We start from the raw sequence: 16,446 nt of genomic DNA, 5'->3' as shown, positions 1-16,446 counted from the left end.
ACAGAAAGATAACTGCATAAACATGTATACATATATTGGATTTAACATATATTTTAGCATAATTAACATGTATTGAACTACCTGCCATCTAGAGGAGGGAAGGGAAAATTTGGAAGAAAAGGTTTTGCAAAAGTCAAGAATTTAAAATTACCCATGCATATGTTTTGTAAATAAAAAAGCTTTTAAAAAATTAAAAAAAAGTTAAGGGAAAAAACAAAGAAAAAGTTCCTTTTAAAGATGATTTTGAGATCCTTTCTAACTCTGAGATTCAATGATTCTATATATAAAAAGTAGGATTTTAGTGCTCATTTGCACTATACTGAACCTTTACAATATTTTGTGAATCAATTCTTTCCTCCCAGTAAGTTGCTGCTCATGTCTCATTGATGCACACTTTCTAACTATTTAGATTCTAGTTTCAGTTGTGTTAACTTTGCTAAGTTAAATTTTAACCTTTTGGTCTCATCTATGAAATAGGCATGATTCAGATTATTGTACTCAAAGGATCAATTCAGCTAATATTTTTAAAGCTCTACTAACTATGAAATGTTCTATAAATGTAAACACTAGGCATCTCTATTCCTTGTGAATTAAAGCCCAGACTAATTGTTGCCAAAATTTTTGCAAATACAATTCCGTCTTAAGTGTTTTTTCCCTTGACAAGACTACCTGAAGTTGCTTGATGGATTCACCAAGTTGTAATGCGAAATCTTTACCTTGTCATATAATAGTAGTTCACATTTTTCTTTTTAAATGATTATCACTATAGCAACACACTTAATTAGTTGCTAAGACTGATTATTCTATATCATTGTATTTTAAAAACTATAATTTAACCATTTTAAATTAAGTTTAAAAAAAGATATTTGGGCATTAAAATAACATGTTACAAAATAAAGACATGCACCTGAAGATCATTTTATACCCTTGTGCAATAACCAAAATGAAAAATTACATTTAAAAATTATCCAGGTGTATTCAAAATGTGTTAACATTATTTTTATTAAGAAAGATGTTTTCCACTTACCCTTAAAATAGCCTTTGGAAAATTTCTGTCAAAAAAAAATTTCTGTCATCAAGAATCCTGGTATAAAAACTACTGGAATCTTTGCTTTGTAAAGATGTGCTTTTTAATTCCAATGACCCATTCATTAGAAAAAAGAGGAAAAACAAGAATAAGGCAGAAAGGAGAACAATTACAATTTTCCAGATTGTATTCTCCATGGAAATTATCACTTGCTTCAAACCTATTCTTCTATTAACCTTCCCCTTTTCTACAAAAGGATCTACAATCCTTTCAGTCACCTAAGGTTGTGACCCTTGTATCATATTAAACTACTGATTTTCCTTTCAATATACTGCCAATAAGTTGCCAGATCTCAGAGATATTGTTTTATTCTTACTGTGCATTTTAAAAAATTTTTTTCTCCTTCTTGCCTCTACCCCCTAAAAAGTTTCTATTAAGTGTGGACACACAAACACACACATATACACATATACATACAAACATACACATATACAGATATCTATAATCATAGACATGTAGACATTCGTATGCATTTATGTAAAAATGCATTATGCTTGTTCTAATTTTGTTTCTCTGAAGGTGGGTATTATTTTTCTTCATAAGTTCACTTCTTTCCATATTTTTCTAAATCCAACGATTCTTGGGGTTTTGGATGCTGGCTAGGACAATTTTCTTTAATTATTTCTTCTATTATTGTTTTGAGATTCTTTTTTATGATCATAGAATTTAGGTAGTCATAATTCCTATGTTTTTATTCTTGATATGTTCTACAGATAAGTTGTTTTTCTTATAGCATGTTTCACATTTCTATTTTTTTCATTCATTATTTTTTGTTTTATTATTTTTTGGTCTCATAACTTTACTTACTTCCACTTGCCCATTTCTAATTTTCAAAAAGTCACTTTCTTCCTTAAGATTCTGGACCTCCTTTTCTAATTGGTTGACTTTCTTTTCATAATCTTGTTTTTCTTGGATTGGTCTTATTTAAAAAAATAAATTCTTTTTAAAATTTATATATTTAATATTTTCCCCCAGTTACATTCAAAACAATTTTTTTATATTTGATTTTAAGATTTTTGAGTTTTAGTTTCTCTCCTTTATGTCCACCTACAATTAGGAAGCCACATGTGAAATTATTCAAAACTTTTCCATAAAAGACAAGTTGTAAAAAACAACAGCGACATAGACCCCTTCCCATGAAAATAAAAACCCTCAAGAAAAATTAAGTTAAAAATAAAGAAATAGAGATAGAGTAAGAGAAAATACTTCGATCAATATTCATCCTCCATCACTTCCTTTTCTGGATATGGATAGGATTTTTCATCATAAATCTTTCAGAGTAGTTGTGGATGATTATTACGAGAATAACAAAGTCATTTACAGCTGATTATACCATAACATTGCTATTACTTTGTATACAGGATATTTCACTTGTTTATGGAAGACTTTCTAGGTTTTTTAAGCCTGAGAGCATCCTGCTTATTATTTTCCAGAGAACAATAATCTCTATCAGAGAAACTTGTTTCAATTTTTTAAAATAATTATTATTGCTAATTATATTTCCCCCATTTATTCTCTCTCTCCTTTCACCCTGTCCCTCCTCAAAAGTGTTTAGCTACTAACTACTCCCTCCCCGGAAATGCCCTCTCTTATCACCACCCCCTTCCTACATCCCATTCCCCTCCTATTTTCCTGCAGAGTAAGATAGATTTCTATATCCTTATTGAGTATGGATGTTATTTCTTAGTTGAGCCAATTCTTATGAGAGAAAGGTTCACTCACTCATCCTCTCTTTCCCCTTTCCCCGTCCACTGTAAAAATCTTTTTTCTTGCATTTTTAAAAAAAATGTTTTTTTCCTCAATCTCTCTCATTCAATTAAAAAAAAAAAAACAACCTTTTAAAAGTTTTTCTTTGCATTCTTTTTGGCAGGTGACTATTTAACGTTACTCTTTGGGGTAAGAAAGTCTTTTTTGATGTATCCTCCTCAGAAGACCAACATTATTCTCTCTTATAACAATTTTCTGTGGTTGGGCTTTCTCTCTCTCTCTCTCTCTCTCTCTCTCTCTCTATATATATATATATATATATATATATATATATATATATATCTTTGTTATTGCAATCTCATTTAGTCCTAGGATGTGTGTGTGTGTGTGTGTGTTGTGGGGAGGTTTAGATGCTTCTGGTCTCAGGTCCTCAAGTTCTCCCTTCTGACCAGAAACTGAAACCAAGAGCTCTGCCCTCCACTACGTCCTCTTAGCTAGTAGAGTGCTTGGTTTGGTGTGTGTTTGTTACTTCCTGCCCAGGGCTGTGCTTCCCCCAGCCTTTCCCTACTCTGAACCTTGATTCACCACATTGTCCAGGAGGTGTAATTCTTGGGGCTGAGACTATTTCCCAGCCCAGCTCACAGAAGATATGCTGACTCCTCTTATAGTGGAGCTTATTTAAAAGTGTTTACAGTGGCCAAACTTTCATTCTGGGATTTCTCTTCAGATCTTTTCTGGTTATGCCAGAAGGACCATTGTTCTATTCCAACTAATTTATTTTTATTGCTCTATATTCATCCTGAGGCACTATTTTGTCTTGTATAGAAAACCTGAAGAGCCTGGAATTTTCTGACATACTCCACCATATCTCACAATCTTTTCATAATAAACACATCTATGACATAATTGTACCTTCTTTCTACTCAATCTAAAATTCTAGTTTTTATACTTCAAGTCATGTGACTATGGGGAAATCATTTAACTTTTCTTTTTTCTCAGTTTTTATATGTGTAAAAAATGGAGATAAGATCTATAGTAATTACCTTCAATGTTTGTGCTGATGCTCAAATAAAACAATATGACTGAATTGTTTTGTAAGCCTTAAAATGCGTTGTAAAGATTAACTATCATAATATGAAGTTTATGGCTATGTCTTAAGTTCTTGTGTACCCATCATAAACTATAGTGCCCTGCCTTAGACATAGGAAATTTCAGTTGAAAATTTGCTCAGTGGATGGAGAGGAAAATATTGGAAGGTGATAACAAAATTGTTGCATATTCTCAAAAAGGTTTCTCTCTTGTACTACCATCCCTTATATGTGGACTCTTCCCTAAATATATAAAACACATGAAGGCAGGGACTCCTTATTTTTTGCATCTGTATTTAAAGTGTTTAGCTTAATGATCGATATATGACAAAGGCTTAATACTTTTGTTTTTCATTCAGCCATCTAAAACATTTGAATTATTGTTATTAATGAGCCTTGACATTATACCTTTCAAATTCAACTTTATTTTAGTGAAACTAGATGGCACAGTGGATAGAGAGTCAGGCATGGAGTTAGGAAAATAATTTTTATGATTTCAGTTCAATATAATACTGTGTGACCATGGTCAAATCACTTGATCCTATTTGCCTCAGTTTATCAGTAAGATGAGCTAGAGAAGGAAATAGCAAATCATTCCAGTCTTTGCCAAGAAAACTCCATATAGGGTCACAAATAGTCAGACACAAATGAACAATAATAGAAAGTCTAATTTTTTTCATTAAAAAATTTTTAATAGCCTGACAATCCTAATAATTTCTAGTGTGCCATTCTTTGCCTGGTTAATAGTATTCATCTGTGTTTTCTTTGAAATATCGTTCAAATAGCAGGTATTATTTTTCTTCTTCTCTTCTTATTATTCTTTGCTTCTTACTCAGCTGGCCAGAAGGAGGTCTCTCTCTGTCTACAGTGCTGGTTGAAATGTAAATATATTCTTTCATTTATTTAAAAGTTTCTTTTATTTCTGGGTAACTGTTGGCTGTTCTTGCAGATCTGCCAGAGTAAGACTCAATCCTACTGATGAACCTCCCAGTGAGAAAGGAGGAAAGATAATGAAAAGAGATTAGAAATGATGTTTTTTTTTATATTTATCAAAAAGCACTCAGTCAGGATAAGAAGGAGAAATCTTGTTCATTCAAGATAATTCAATGATTCTGTGCTTCTGTATACAAATTTGGATTTCTCCCTGAAATTTCTTACTTTATATATTTATCTATATTTAATGAAGGAATAGATGTCTAAATTCTGAATACAAAAACTGGGGTTGGACTTTCAAATTACTTTGGGTACCTGGGGAAGGGGAGGAAATAATGGCAAAAAGACAAATGTAGACTTTCTTAATATTATTTCATTCCTTACCACATCCCTTATTTCTTTGTCCTTGTCTTCTCATTTTCTTTGTTAGGTAGTTTATATTGTGGGGATCTGGAACCCTTAGAGTGAGTAGGTGAGAAAAAGAATTGAAAGAAAAGAAACAGAAATGACGATCTTCAAAGAAGCAGCAATAAAACTCAAACCTGAAAATTGAGACAATTTCTGCATAGTCTTTTCAGACATGTGCAAATTATATGTGAATACAATCAAGAACTTGCTTTTTTACTCCACAAATCAGTCCTCTGGAAAATCCTGCTGAATTCATTTCTGTCTAAAATTCCATGTCACGGAGAATGTGGTGTGCTTCTGCTGGTCATTTATGATGACCCAGTGGTTGTCTTCTTCTGGATGACCTATTAATTAGGTGATGTATAGGACAGAGGGCTGAACTGAAACAGAAGGACCCATGATGAAATCATGAAATCAAACGATTTCAGTCTCAAAAATTTAGCTCTATGCCTCCGTACAAGAAACAACCTCTCACCTCAATTTTCTGGTCTGTAAAATGAGGACAAAATTTACAACCCAGTAAAGTTGTAATAAGGATTAAATAAGACTATATTTACATATATTTATTGTTTTAGTATTTTATTTAATATTTATATACACATATATGTTTTGTGTGTATATATGTATATAAACATACACATAGTTTTGCAAACCTTGAAGTGCTACATAAGTGCTAGTTATTATTTGCATTAATATGCTATCATTTATATCTCTAACAATTTATCTGAAACCACACTGATAATCTTCTGCATAGTACTCAGTTATTCTTCCTTCTTCTCTCTTCTCTCTTCCTCTTCAATTTCCTTTGCCTTATTAAGCATCAACTATATTCAAGATGCTTGCCACAGAGGGATAGTTTAATTCATACTGAGCTTCTAATCAATTAAAAAATAAAGAGGTTTTTTTTTTTTTTTGTTGTTAAAAGTGAACTTCTATATAGACAAACCTTCTCTATTTCAGGTTTACATTTGATTTTGTAATCCCAGCATAAGATTTTATATTTAACTCTATCAATTTTTACTTTACTAGGTTCACCCATTATTTCAGTTAAAATAACTTGGAATTTTTATTGTTTCTTGATAAAATGAAACTTATTTAAATAATTATCTACTATATCAACAAGTCTGCAGTACCTTTGTATCATCTGACAATGTTTATTGTCCTTAATGACAATGAATTTATTTATACTTGTCCTCTTATCTAATTGATTACAATGTTTAAGTGGACCAAATCAGGTAACCATAAAGGATTTCCTTCCAAGCTGAAATTGAGTCATTAATAACTTCTATTTGTATCCCAGACATTTAACAATTCTAAACTCACTATACTGTGGTATCAGTGATCCTATGACTTTGAGGTGCTAGTGACATAAATGTGTGTGTGCATGTGTGTGTGTGTGTGTGTGTGTGTGTGTGTATGTATGTATGTGTATAAGCAATAACATAGCAATTTCAGGTAGTTCAGGGAGGCAGTGGGAGTGAGGCTATCATTTTGGGAATCAACTACATAAAGTTCAGAAATAAATACAAGAATGCAGATGCGATTTTCAGCTATAGACAGAATAGAGTAAAAGGCTAAGGATGGAACTTTGAGGAACATTACATTTGAGATGCAAGAAAAGAAATGGCATCGGAATAAAAAGATATAAGGAAAAGTAAAGGAATTGCTATTATGGGTATCACTTTTATCCCAGTCACCTTGCAAGAAATCTTAGTATTATCTTCTACTTCTGTTTGTCCTTTGTCCTTTCCCTGCTGGCATTTCTCTTCCCCTTGCCATTTCATTTTAATTCAATTGCTAGTCCAGAACCCCTTCATTTCATTCATTCCAAGACTCCTTAATTACTCACTTTTGCTTACTCTCTCCTTTTAATTCATCCTTCTTAGTAGCACATCTTCACACCTCAAATACTTCTTTGCTTCAAATTCTAACATGATTTCCTACTGAATAAAGACTTTTTGTCTCAATTTCTCAGGCTAGAATTTAAAAAGTAATACCTTCTCACTTGTAACTAACTCTCCAAGCTTACATTTTACTGTTCCTCACATAAATTCCATCTTCCAAGAGGGGTATAGAGTCTCTTCAGGGAAGACTGGTACCTCTGGAGCGAGGCTGCTAAATCCTTTATAAAAACTGCTTTTCACCTTTGGTATCCATCCATTTCAGTAGATGACTAAACCAGGCTGAGGGTAACCAAAGGGTCTCAGACACTACAGTGAATTAGGGGGTATCTATTACCAAACAGGTAAGACTTTTCTTTCCAGAATGGGCAGATGAGAACAATTTGTTCCAATGCCTCTGAATAATAGTGAAGCAGAAGTTGTGAGTGCTTAGAGCTTGTTTAGACATTGAAGACATCAAGATTATCTATTTAATCTTGCTTCATCACCAGTTGTTCCAGCTCAATCCTGCCACTGGCCACTCATTGATGACTCTAGAACAGAATCAAAACCAAAGAGATGTCATTTTGGTCCTTTTCCAGAACGAAGGACAACCATCAACTAACCAATGGGTTAACTAACAGCATGGGTAACTCACCATTTAGTAAGTCTTCATTGAGCTTTTCCTCTGGTTCATTACTAAGGCAGTTGTCTCTGCCTGAATGTTCCATAATAGTTTGAACAAGTGGCATCAATACTAGTACTTCAAAATCTAGTATAAATGCCCTCTCTATTTTAGCAAACATTTTCCAATCACCCTAGTAAAAAAATCTCTCCTACTTTGAAGTCTGATATTATATTATTCATATATACTATTTTATCAAGTCCTGGTTTATATTATGGTTACACACACACACACACACACACACACATATACACAAACACACACATGCCTTTATTTTTTCTTTTATATCATAAGCTATAGAAGGAAATATAATAGGTAAAATGCTGCCATTGGAATTAGGAAGACCTGGATTCCAGTCTTAACTTCTTACCATCTGTGGGACTTTGGCCAAGTCATTCATCTTTCTTACTTTCTATTTCCTTAGCTGTGAAAATGGAGATTATACAATATGTAGTAACGACCTCAGGGGCTGTTGTGAGGCTCAAATGAAATGATGTGTGATTTGCTTTTCAAGCCTTAGAGTGCTACATAAAGTTAAATATTATTAAGTGAGGTTAGTAGTTATATCTTAACCACTTTTGGACCTTTCATAAATGATAGCACCTTGGACTAAATAGAATAAATATTCATTTGAAATTTTGTTGAATGAATGAATGAAATGGGGAAAATTTGTGCTGACATATTCTAATTTTTGCTTCCAATAAAAATGTTGTCATGTTAAAATGAAAAGGACATTGGATCTGGACCCATATTTCAATCTTCACTCTGCAAATATGCCAATTATTTCTCCTCATGAGCCCTTACATATGTTAAGTGAAGGGGATCAATGAGATGGGAGGAATTATGTATAGTTCAAAATGCTCTGAAGATTACCACCTGTAATGTTCCAGCCAAGCTCTCTACCCCCTTAGGTTTTACTTTTTAGTCAGAAAAATTGCAAGTCCCAAAGGTTTTTCTACTGTGGGATCTTTAGGTTCAGATGAATCTCATGTAGCTGCATTCCCAGATATATTTTCAAGAACTATGTGACTAGGGGACTTCCAGCCAAGATGGCGGTGAGGAGGCACACAGCTATGTAAGCTCCGCATTTTCTCTCAGAATCTGTCTCATTACAAGCCTCTGAATTAATGCCTGACTGAAAAAAAAAAAAAAAACACAAACAGTTACCAAGAGAAGACATCCTTGAGATTCGCCAGGAAAGGTCTGTTTTTGCTCGAAGGCGGGACGGTTTTAGATCGGGCACAGGCTGAGGGCAGGCAGCAGCAGTGAGAGCTCGGCAGGCAGCTCATAGCCGAGCAGACCAGAGGGGGTTGGGGTGTGATCTCAGCCATCTCTGCAGGGAGAGCTTCACTACAGGATTGGATACTTTGCCCTGGCAGCAAGTCAGTAGCCCAGCAGAGAAGCTAAAAACACCGGGGTGAAGAATACAACCCCAAACAGCTGGAGTTCCTTGAGACCGGCCACCCCTCCCCCACAGCGTCTCAGCATGCTCTCAGAGTCTCAGAGCCCAGGCGCAACACAGTCCTGCTAGTGCCTCACTGCTGCCCCCTCAGTCTGTAGAGGAAGCTCGGTAACGCCACCCAGCCCCCTCCCCCAAAAAAGTAGATTCCATTTGGGATTTTTTTCCTTTTTTTTCTTTGCTAGTTTGTCTCTGCATCTTCTCTGACAAAATGAGCAAAAAGTTAAAAAGGACTTTAATGATTGACAGCTTTTATACAGAGAACAGACTCTAAACCCTGAGGAGACTAAAAACAGATTATCTTCAGGTGAATCCCCACAGGAGGAGATCATCTGTTTCTCAGCACAGATGAATCTCATAGAAGAAATTAAAAAGGCTCTCACAAGAGAGCTAGAAGAAAATTGGGAAAAGGAGAGGGAGGCTTGGCAAGAGAGATTGGAGAAGTCATTCCACTCATTTAATGACAGATTGGATAAAGAAAACAAATCCTTGAAAAATAGGATTAGTGAACTGGAAACAGAAAATAGCTCTCTAAAGAATACAATTGGCGAAATGGAAAAACATTCCATAGAACAAATTGGACAATTAGAAAAAGATATAAAAAAAGTGAGTGAAGAAAACACTTCATTGAAAATAAGAATAGAACAAATAGAATTGAATGACTCGAGGAGACAAGAAGAATCAGTCAAGCAAAACCAAAAAAGACAAACAATAGAGAAAAATGTGAAATACCTTCTGGGGAAAACAACAGACTTGGAAAACAGGTCTAGGAGAGACAATCTGAGAATCATTGGACTCCCAGAAAAATACGATGAAAAAAAGAGCCTGGACACTATTTTCCAGGAAATTATCAAAGAGAACTGCCCAGAAGTCATAGAAACAGAGGGTAAAATAGACATTGAAAGGATTCATTGATCACCCACTGAAAGGGATCCTAAAATCAAAACACCAAGAAATATAGTGGCCAAATGCCAGAACCCTCAAACAAAGGAAAAAATACTCCAAGTGACTAGAAAAACCCAATTCAAATATAGAGGAGCCACAATAAGGATCACCCAAGATCTAGCAGCATCCACATTAAAAGATCGAAGGGCCTGGAATATGATATTCCAAAAGGGTAAGGAACTCGGTATGCAACCAAAAATAACTTACCCAGCCAGAATGAGCATCTTTTTCCAGGGAAGAAGATGTTCATTCAACGAAATAAGTGAATTTCACCATTTTTGGTGAAAACCAGAACTTAAAAGAAGTTTGATCTGCAAATATGGAACTCAAGAAAACCTAAAAGGTAAAAAGAAATCTTTGGGAACTATATTTTGAAAGATGTATAAAAAAATACAATATACCTTGTTCTAGAAATTGGAGGAGGAAAGGCATTGTATCAGAAAAAGGGTAAAGTGGGGAGACTATACTACAAAGAGGAAAGGAAACTTATTATTCTGAGAGAAAGAATGGAGGGGATGAATATATGGGTATTTTACTGCCATAAGAATTGACTTTTAAGAGAAAAATTTTAGACATATTCAATATATGGTAAAAACCTCCCATCCATTGAAAAGGAAGGGAAAAGGAAAAGGGAAGGAATAAGCTACAGAAAGGTACAGAAACTGGAGGGGGATAAGATAGGGGAGGAACCTAATGGGGAGGAGGGATACAAAAGGGGCTGGGAAGCAAGGTTTCCAAAATTTAATACTGAGAAGGGGGGGGGGAAGGAGAAAAGCATAAATAGGGGTTAACAAGATGGGTACAGAATTGGTAATTTTAACCAAATGGAATGGGGTAAACCCCCCAAAAGAGGAAGGATTACAGAATGGATTAAAAAGCCGAATCCCAATTGTTGTTTAGGAAACACACCTGAAGAGGAGATAATGCAGAAAAAGGGGATGGAAAAAATCATATGCTTCCAGGTGAAGTCAAAAGGCAGGTAATCCTGAATCAGATGAAAAAACAAAATTGATCTAATTAAAAGAGATAAGGGGCACTATATCTTTAAAGGTAGCATAAATAATGAAGCAATATCAGTATTAAAATATAAAACAAGTGGTGTAGATCTAAATTTAAAGAAAATTAAGGAGCTGCAAGAAGAAAAGAAGAAAACATAATAGTGGGATCTCAACCTTTGCACCTCAGAATTAGATAACCAAACACAAATAAATAAGAAAGAAGTCAAAGAGGTAAATAGAATACTGAAAAGTTAGATATGATAGACCTCTGGAAAAACAAATGGAGAAGAAAGGAGTAATTTTCTTTCAGCAGTTCATGGAACCATAAAAAAAGACTATATATTAGGAAAAAACCTCAAACTAAAATGCAGTAAGGCAGAAATAATGAATATATCCTTTCAGACCACAATGCAAAAAAAATTACACTCAAAAAAAGCCAGGGAAAGACCAAAAATAATTGAAACTAAATAACTTTACTAAAGAATGATTTGAAATAGAAATCATAGATATAATTAATAATTCACCCAAGAAAAAACAATAATGAGACACATTCAAATGTGTGTGGGATGCAGCCAAAGATAAAAAAGGGGAAATTTTAATTCAGAGGTTATTGAAAAGTAGAAAGAAAGGTCAATGAATTCTTGAAACTAAAAAATGCTAGAAAAGGAACAAATTTAAACCCCAGTCAAACACTAAACTTGAAATTTAAAAATAAAAGGAGAAACAAAAATTGAAAGTAAAAAAACATTGAATTAATTAAAAACTAAGAGTTGGTTCTATGAAAACCAAAAAAGACAAAACCCTTTAGTAAACTGATTAAAAAAAGGGAAGAGGAAAATCAAATTGTTATCTTAAAATGAAAAGGAGAACTCCCACTAATGAAGAAAATTAACAATTAGGGAATTATTTGCCCAACTTTATGGCAAAAATTGACAACTTAAAATGAAATGGAAGAATACCTTCAAAAAATATAGCTTGCCCAGATTAACAGAGGAAGAAGTAAATATCCTAAAAGTCCCATCTTGAAAAAGAAAAGAAAAGTTTATTAACCAACCCCAAGAAAACCCCAGGACCAGATGGATTAAATGAATTTACCAAACATTTAAAGAAAATTAACCCAATTATATAAACTATTTGAAAAATAGGGAGAAGGAGTCCTACCAAACCCTTTTAAGACACAGATGGAAATGATACCTAAACCAGGTAGGCTAAAACAGAGAAAGAAAATTATAGACCAATTCTAATGAATATCGATGCTAAAATCTTAAATAACATATTGAAAAAGATTACAGAAAATCATCCCCAGGATAATACACAGATCAAGTAGGATTTATACCAGGAATGCAGGGGCTGGTTAATATTAGAAAACTATAAATTTTGATACATAATAAGCAAATTAACAAAAACCATATGATTTCTCAAAGATAAAGAAAAGCATTTGATAAACCAAATTCCATTCCTAATAAAACACTTGAGAGTATAGGAATAAATGGACTTTTTTCTTAAAAATTAGGAGCATATATTTAAAACCACCAGTAAGCATCAAGCAATGGGGAAAACTGGAACGTTCCTCAGTAAGATCTGAGGAAGCAAGGTTGCCCACGTCACCATTATTATTCAATATTGTATTAGAAAACAGCCCGGCAAAAAGAGTAGAAAGAGATTAAAGGGAATGAATAGGCAGTGAGGAAACCAAACATCACCTTGAGATGATATGATGGTATACTTAAAACCCTAGAGATTCTAAAAAAGGGCTATTAGAAATAATCCATAACTTTAAAAGTTGCAGGTTAAAAATAAACCCTAAAATCCTCAGCATTTTTTATACATCACCAAAAAATCCAAAACAAAAAGATACAAAGAGAAATTCCATCAGAATAACGTCGACAGCATAAAATATTTGGGAATCATCTACCAAAGGAAAGTCAGGAATTATATGATAAATTCAAAAACTTCCACACAAAAAAGTCAGACTTAAACAATTGGAAAATATCAATGCCCTGGATAGGTAAAATATAATAAAGATGACAATATCCTAAACTAATCATTTGTTTAGTGCTATACCAATCAGAAAATATTTAATGATCTAAAAAAAATAAATTCATATGGAATAATAAAAGATCAAGAACCAAAAGAATTAATGAAAAAAAATAAATGAAGGTGGTCATGACCTGATCTAAAACTATATTATAAAAGCAGTCACCAAAACCATTTGGTATTGGTTAAGAAATAGATTATATGATCAGTGGAACAGGTTAGGTTTACAAGACAGAAATAGTCAATATAGAATATAGTGTTTGAAAACCCAAAGATCCTAATTTTGGGATAAAAATTCATTATTTCAAAAACTGCTGATAACTGGAAATTAGTATGGCAGAAATTAGGGATGGACCCACACTTAACACTGTATACCAAGATAAGATCAAAATTAATGATTTAAATAAAGAAGAGATTATAAACAAATTGGAGGAAATAGGATAGGACATTTTGACTTTGGAAGAGGAAGAAATTTGTGATAAAGACGAACCAGAGACCATTATTATCAAAATAGAAAAATTTTGATTACATCAAATTAAAAAGCTTCTGTAAAAAACAAAAACTAATGTAAACAAGATTAGAAGGGAAAAAAACTGGGAAAACATCTTCAAGTTAAAGGTTCTGATAGGCCCTATTTCAAGAGAACTGATCAATTTATAAGAAACCAAGCCATTCTCCAATTGAAAATGGTCGGATATGAAAGACAATTTTCAGATGATGAATTGAAATCTTTACCAAATGAAAGAGTGTTCCAAATCAATTAATCAGAGAAATGCAAATTAAGACAACCTGAGATACACTAAACCTGCGATTGGCTAAGATGACAGGAAAAAATGATGATTTTGAGGGGATGGGGAAAACTGGGACACTGAAATTGTTTGGGGGAACAATCCATCCATTCTGGGAGAGCAATCTGAATTATGCCAAAAAGTTATCAAACTTGCTACCATTTGATCCAGAGTGTTTCATGGGCTTATACCCCAAGGGGATATAAAGAAGGAAAGGGACCAGTATGCAAAATGTTTGTGGGCAGCCCTGTTTTGTGGAAAGTTGGAAACGAATGGACCAAATTGAGAATGGTTGGGAAATTTGGGTATATGAATGTTATGGAATATTATTGTTCTTAAGAAATGACCAGCGATGAATACAGAGAAGCTTGAGAAAAATTACATGAACTGATGCTATGAAATGAGCAGAACCAAGAGATCATTATATACCCAACAACATACTGTATGAAGATGTAATCTGATGGAAGTGGATTTCTGTGACAAAGAGACCTAATTCAGTTTCAATTGATCAATGATGGACAGAAGCAGTTACACCCAAAGAAAAAACACTGGGAAATGAATGTAACCTGTTTGCATTTTTGTTTTTCTTCCTGCGTTATTTCTACCTTCTGAATCCAATTCTCCCTGTGCAACAAGAAAACTGTTTGGATCTGCACACATACATTGTATCTAGGATATACTAGGACATATTCAACATATATAGGACTGCTTGCCATCTAGGGAGGGGTGGAGGGTGGAGGAAAATCGAACAGAAGTGAGTGCAAGGGATAATGTTGTAAAAAATTACCCTGGCATGGGTTCTGTCAATAAAAAGTTACTATAATAATTAAAAAAAAAAAGAACTATGTGACTAGATGAAACAATGAGATCATTTGATTCAGGATCAGGAACCACTTTGCTGGGGAAAAGTCAAATTCAGAGCTTTGTCTAACATCCTAGCAGAGCCTTTATTAAATGAAAGACATGAATTTATGATGGCACCATAGCTGTAAGTGAATTTGAGGGCAGTGATGCACCTGTAGAATAACAGGAAATTAATGGGGCAGAAACTCATTTTAAAATGCCAAAATAAAATGTGTAATACAAATATGTCTAAAACTATTTTGAAGAGATTTTGAATTAATGTTTTTAGAAGTGAATTCTGGCAAGTTAATTATACTAACTGCAGTGTGGAAAAGCAAAAATGATATGACCACATAGAGTGAGGACATTGAAAATGAAAGAAAAATGCTGTTAAAAAGTTTATTAGTTGTGATAAATAAATTTACTATACTCTGCATACTGAAGGGTATTGAGCTAGCTTTATTAATCTATCATCTAGATTGGCATTTCTTGGACAACATACAAACAATACTCTTTTTGAAACAGATGGGTCTTATTGACATTTAAGAGTCTCTGTTGATTTTTTTTTTTTTTTTTTTGCTTCTATGAAGTGATTTGCCATAGTCTTTGGGCTACCCACATATTTTTTGGAAGTATATTTCATGAATTTCACACCTGCCAGTTGCATCATGAAGAAATGAAGCAGAAATTTGGTGGCAGCTTTATGTGTGCATAATACTGTCTAAAAATACTGTCAAGAGTCTTCTAATTAAAAAAAAAAAACTCATTTCTAGGTAAAAAAAAATTAGTTTTTGTAAACAATATTATAAATAAGATTGTAATTTATGAGATTTTCCAAAAAATGGCAAAAGATTACTCTTTATATTTCTGTTTAATACATATTAATGACTATACTATATATACACATACATAATCTACATGCATAGACACATATACATACACTTTTACACATGTGTAAATGTGTATATAAAACAATATTGATATGGGTGACATAAATTTCTCTTGATTGAATAAGTTTAGCTTTGTCTGAGATCAAGCCACTTATTGAAAAATAAATTTTCCTCCTGATACTTGTTTGTGTATATATCTTATTTCCTATCCCTGCTAACTTTTTACATTAGTTCTATTCCTTAAGCTATCTTGCTATTAGTTAACCTTCTCCCAACCATGGATTCATACTTTATCTTCTCCCCCCCCCCCTCCCCTTTTCAAGGAAGGGGAAGGTCTTCTTTTATCCCATTCTTTATTTCATTTACATTATTGTACTTCCATTAAACTTAACCCCTCTCTATATCCTACCTTATCCTATGCTATCCTTTCCCTTCCTCTTTATTTCTTCCCCATTAATCTACACACCATGTCTCAAGACCATAAATTTACAAGCCTTTCTATAACCTACCTTATCCTATTCCCTCTCCTTTTATTCCTTTATTATTTTGGAGGGCGTTATAACTATCATGGTACACACACACACACACACACACACACACACATATATATATATATATATATATATTCCCTATTTAAACCATTCCTGATGTGATTAGGTTTTCATAACTATGTCCTCCCCCATCTCATGCTTCTGGGT

The 16,446-nt window shown here is 33.5% G+C and overlaps 1 pseudogene; it reads left to right on the top strand.

The window, feature by feature from the left end:
• Nucleotides 1-8,837: 8,837 nt before the first annotated feature.
• LOC100924010 lies at nt 8,838-15,538 on the top strand (annotated as a pseudogene).
• Nucleotides 15,539-16,446: the final 908 nt, after the last annotated feature.

This window comes from Sarcophilus harrisii, chromosome 1 (genome assembly GCF_902635505.1).
Source record: "Sarcophilus harrisii chromosome 1, mSarHar1.11, whole genome shotgun sequence".
In the NCBI taxonomy this organism is placed as follows: Eukaryota; Metazoa; Chordata; class Mammalia; order Dasyuromorphia; family Dasyuridae; genus Sarcophilus; species Sarcophilus harrisii.
The sequence above is the reverse complement of the archived record's forward strand: the minus strand, read 5'-3'. Positions and strand labels throughout refer to the sequence as shown.